Source organism: Protobothrops mucrosquamatus, unplaced genomic scaffold (genome assembly GCF_001527695.2).
Source record: "Protobothrops mucrosquamatus isolate PMUCROS unplaced genomic scaffold, P.Mucros_1.0 scaffold376, whole genome shotgun sequence".
Taxonomy (NCBI): domain Eukaryota; kingdom Metazoa; phylum Chordata; class Lepidosauria; order Squamata; family Viperidae; genus Protobothrops; species Protobothrops mucrosquamatus.
The window spans coordinates 408,815-413,826 of record NW_015386708.1 but is presented as its reverse complement, the minus strand read 5'-3'; positions in this window follow the sequence as shown (position 1 = coordinate 413,826).

Genomic DNA, 5,012 nt, shown 5'->3' with positions numbered 1-5,012 from the left:
TTTCAACTTCTCGAGGGAAAAAAAAAGTTCTTGCAAAGTTGGAATTGATTGATTGAACTTTTTAGTCCCACCCAGTCTGCTGTTACCACTGCAGGCATGCCCACCGAATTGGCCGCGCCCACCAAATTGGCCACATCCAGCCAATTGGCCACGCCCACCCGGCACTCGATGATGCATAAGTGGGTTTTGGGTTGCAGTTTGGGCACTCAGTCTCTAAAAGGTTCGCCATCACTGCTTTATGGCATAATTTTGATTTCTATTTTCATATTTATTAAAGTTTTCTCCTAGCCTATTTTCTATCCTAATCTATTTGTTCCTGAGGTTCTGCCTTAGGGTAAATCTGCATTGCTGCTTAAGTTGTTCCTCTCTTGGCTCAACATAAATCAATTTAACAAATTCCAACTTGGAGTGCAGTGATTTGACAATGGGAGAAGATTTGTGCTCAGTCTGGACTACAAACACTAGAGGACCTGATTGGTCATTTCCCTGCTTCTCACCATTCCTAACAATGTAGTTACTTATAGTTACTTATACAGTGTAGACTCTGTGTATCTACTACTTGCTTTTTAATTTTAGGGACCATTCTATTCTCACTATTCCACACCCCATTCTTTTCTTTCATTTTCCCAAATGTGTGTAGATATGTATGTCTTTGTACTCTTTTCCCACTTTCTATTCTTTGACACTAATAAGAGGACAGAGTATTTCTTCTGTCCTCTTATTATACCACTGCCCCTTTGATGCTATTATGATGAAGCAAAGGGAGTACAGCATTTCATCATTTCTTTGTTCAAATGTCATTGCATTGTGGTTCCATAGAAATTCTGTAGCAAGGAGAACAAAGGAGTAGTATTTCTTGACACTTTAGTTATGTTCCAACATTCCTATGTTGTAGCTTAGAGTGAAAGGAAGGAACCAATGCTGTACAGTGGCATATTTTCCCCGACCTGGGTGGAAACCAAATGGTGTCCACAAGGAGATTTAAGGATAAAAAGGAGGTGTACTAATAAAGGAGAATATTTGTAGCTCAGGGTTGAAATGATGGGTTTTTGGTGCTCTCTAATCTTGCTTGTTTTCTTCCAGGTGTTTCATTATCCAAACATCATCAGTGATGTTACCTAGTTTGGATAATGAAACATCTGCAACAAATCAAGCAAGCTCAGAGAGCACCAAGGATCCCTCAAAAGGAGATCTGTTAGATAAAAACATGGAAAAAATATGATGGTCAAAAGATGTCATTGGAATCCATGATCTTTTAGGCATAAATAAATTGTAGTGTCGTAATTCACCACTAGATGTCATCAACATCGTTTTTCAGATTTTAGATCCAAAACTTATATTGTAAACTTTTCAAGTCTTTTTTTTAAGAAAAAAGTCTTAAAAACACTTTTAGTCCCCAAATGGGGGGAGTGCTTTGATCAGATTTTCAGGAAGAGGTCTTAAAATCATAAAGAGAAGATCAGGTCTCACCCAGTTCCATCTACATTGTTGTAAAATTGCTTGGTAGTGCTTGTTGTCTTCTGTTGTCAGCAGCTTCAGATTGGCTACACGAATGTGGCCAGTCTTTCCCCCGCTGGTTTAGAGGGCTCCCTTGGATAAAATGGGAGGGCTTCTGCCCCCCCCCATGATCAATAAGAGTCCCCTCCTTACTTGCCACCTCTACAAGGTGACTTTTGACCCTTTCCAGGGTCCCCCAGCAAAGGCAAAACCAGACGCAAAAGACGGAGCCCCTTCTTCCTGCATTTGCTTCACTGCAATGTCAAAACTGGAAGCCAGAATGCATGATCTTTATGGGTTGTAGAAAAAGAAGCTGCAGGCTATCTGAGAGTGAGCAGTCCAGCATGAAATGCCTTTGGAGGAAAATAGGGGGGAGATTCTATGTGCTGTAGCCATTCAGAACTTGGGATGTCACTTTTTTGAATAATGTTAGACCAACCACTCAGAGGATATTAAAATAGCTTAGGATGGAAAATGGACTGGGAATGAATGAAAGACAATGTCAACTGTTTCTACACTCCAAAACATGGTAATTGGTCCATACTAGTATTGGGGCAAATATAAAGCACAAAATAGGTTTTAGGGTCTTCTTCTTCTCTGAAAGTGATTTGTTGTTTCCATCTTCCTAGATGAAAAATAATGACTGTGTCATGGTTCCAATAGATGAAACCAATTAAAGCAGAACTCCAAGGCTTGAGTTTTCCTCTAAGAACATGTTTATTGGCTACAAAGCATCAGCACTGTCAAAAGTGAAACCAAGACTAAAGTTCCCTCCATAAAGTTACAGTATTACAAAGTTAAACTTCCCTCCCCAGAAACTATGCAATCAACTATGTTTTCCAATAGAATAGTTTGGTGGGTTAGGCTCAACCCCCAGTCTAATGAACAGAAATGACCTTGGTTCCCATGGGACAGAGAATTGTTTAGACTATCATAATACCCCCCATTCCTTCCCCCATATTTGTGGCAACCAAAAATGAGCAAGATGGCTTCAGCCAGGTTTGTTGTAGAGTTGACAGTACTACTGTGCACAGTATTATTGCAAAACACTTCAGCAAAAGGTAATAGGGCAGCCCAGTTAGTCTGTTGGTAGTTACCGTAACTTCTGAAGTATTGTTCCACCATTGTGTTAGTTCGTTCAGTCGATTCATTCATGCTCAGATGAAAAGCTGACAAAAGTCCTTGAGTAGAAACCAATTAGCTTGAGAAAGTCTCTCTAAAACTTCACTGTAAATTGAACTCCCCTATCTGATATAATCCTCTTTGGAGCACCATGGAGGTAGTATATATCTTTCAGAAACATCTTAGCTAATTCTTTGCAGAAGGGAGCCCTGAGCAGGCTACAAAAAGTACAGATGTGAAAGTACAAGGTGAAAAGTACAGACATCAAAGCGGACTGATTGATATAAAAATTTTATGATAAACATCCTCAAAAATCTCAGGGAGATTCCTAACTTCACCTTTTATTTTTCTACAGAGTCTGTTTTCTCTTTAGGGAGGTCTGGCTATTGAGTTAAAACTTCCTTGCTTACTGGGGAAAATTCACCCTCTTTTCCATTGCAGTTTACTAAAACCTCTTAGAGAGTCATCATTGAGATCATCAATCCCTAAGAAAGCACCTGGTCCTCTTTTAGTTGAGGGGGAAACTCATTATGAAATTAAGCGAATCCTTCACTCTAGGTTATACAAAGGGAAATTACAGTACCTAGTGCAGTGGAAGGGATATTCTTTGTCAGAGACCACTTATTTGAAAAGTACAGATGTCAAAGAAAGACTTCTCCCACTGTGACATCACTTGCATTGGCTTGGATTATGGACTGCTTGTCAGGATCAGGGTGTTTGAGAACAGGTTCAGCAGCAAATAGTATTTTTTAGGCTTTCAAATGCTGCTTGGCATTTCATAGACCATGGTAGGGGCTGACAAGGCCGAGGCTCCCCCTCCTTTTCCAGTTTTCAGCAGTTCAGTAATTGGTAAAGCTATCTTAGCAAAAGTTTGCGAACCCCAGAAAGCTTTGAAGATGCTTGCGGGTTCGTGGGCGCTGCCATTCAAGCACCACTTTGACTTTGGCTAGGTCCATCTCTACCCCTTTGCTGGAGATCCTGTACCCAAGGTAGTTAAGGCACGTTTGATAGAATTCATATTTAGAGAGTGAAAAGTCACTCAGCAGGCCTTGTGCCTTAGGCAAGTCTATGATGCACAGAGTCCTGGTGTCTAGGTTGGTTCCATTAACCACTAACTCTCTATGATTTATATCTTGTATCTTGTTTCTTTCTGAGCCTTTTTTTATTTTAGGCTTTCTTCACTGTTCCTTCAGGCACTCTCTGGCCTTCTTCTGCCCTCCTCATCTTGATGATTTGCATAGCTTGTTATATGTTGCTGGAGCACTGGGTTCACTGTACAACATTTTGGAACCTGCAACCATGGTCTGCGCCTTTAAAGAATAATTCCTGATATGACTGTGTTGAGTTTGTCTGGCAGTTGAGCTCATATTTCTATGATATATTTCTATTCTATGGCTTCTAGACTTGAGTTTCCAGAGCCCTTCTTAGACAACATTTTTTTAAAGAACACAGCCCTTATAGGAAAGGTGGAGAAGAAGGAACATGGCTATACCAGTTGCTATGTGTCCTTCCTCCTATGGTACACCGGCCTCTTAAGTTACACACTGGTGTTCACACTTTCCAAATAATTTGAGCCAGTTCTCAACTCATGAACACCTTCAAACGAACAACTCTTCATTCTAAAATATACATATCAGGCAGATTTAAAGAAAACATTTATGCAAATTATGCCACAGAAGTAGGACAGAGCAAAAAGTATCTGGGAAGCTTAGTAGCTGGGGAAAAAACTCTTCTGCTCCTCTCTTCCTCTGTACATCCTTAGACTGGGAAATCTATAGACATTTATTCTCTCACATTCTGAATCTGAGCAGATTGTTTGGTGGCATCAAAGTTCTCTTTTCCAGCTGCTTTCTACGTGGCTGAACAGGATGGGTTATGCAGCAAATTAAGTCACCAAGCCTGCCTTCAACATGCCAGCCTCCTTTTTTTTTTGGTGATTAGGCCTTCATGTGTAAAGTAATGAGAGGTGAAAGGGCAAAGACCCATTCAATTAACTCTTCTATTTTTTTTTCTTGTCATAAATACAAGGAAAGGTGCTTTATTCGCAGCAAAGGTGAATAAAACACATCAACTGGAAACCCTCCCCCCACTTGGGGCCTTCTTCGATTCTTAGTACTTATTACAGCTTTCAATTATTGGAGACTGGTGATTGCATCGTAGTGCTGAAGCCATTTTTCCTTCTAGCTCATTAAATTACACAAATGACCTCTTAATCATATAGATCTAGCAAGAAGAGTGACTCAGGCCCTTAGTTCATCTAACCTAGTTCTGTCTGGTGGCAGCTTTCCTATTAAATTAAGCTAAACACATGTGGAATTTATTACTCTGGGTCCCCATCAATAAAATGATGTCATCTTATGCCTCCCAGGAGGTGTGCCTTGACTCTTGTTCCA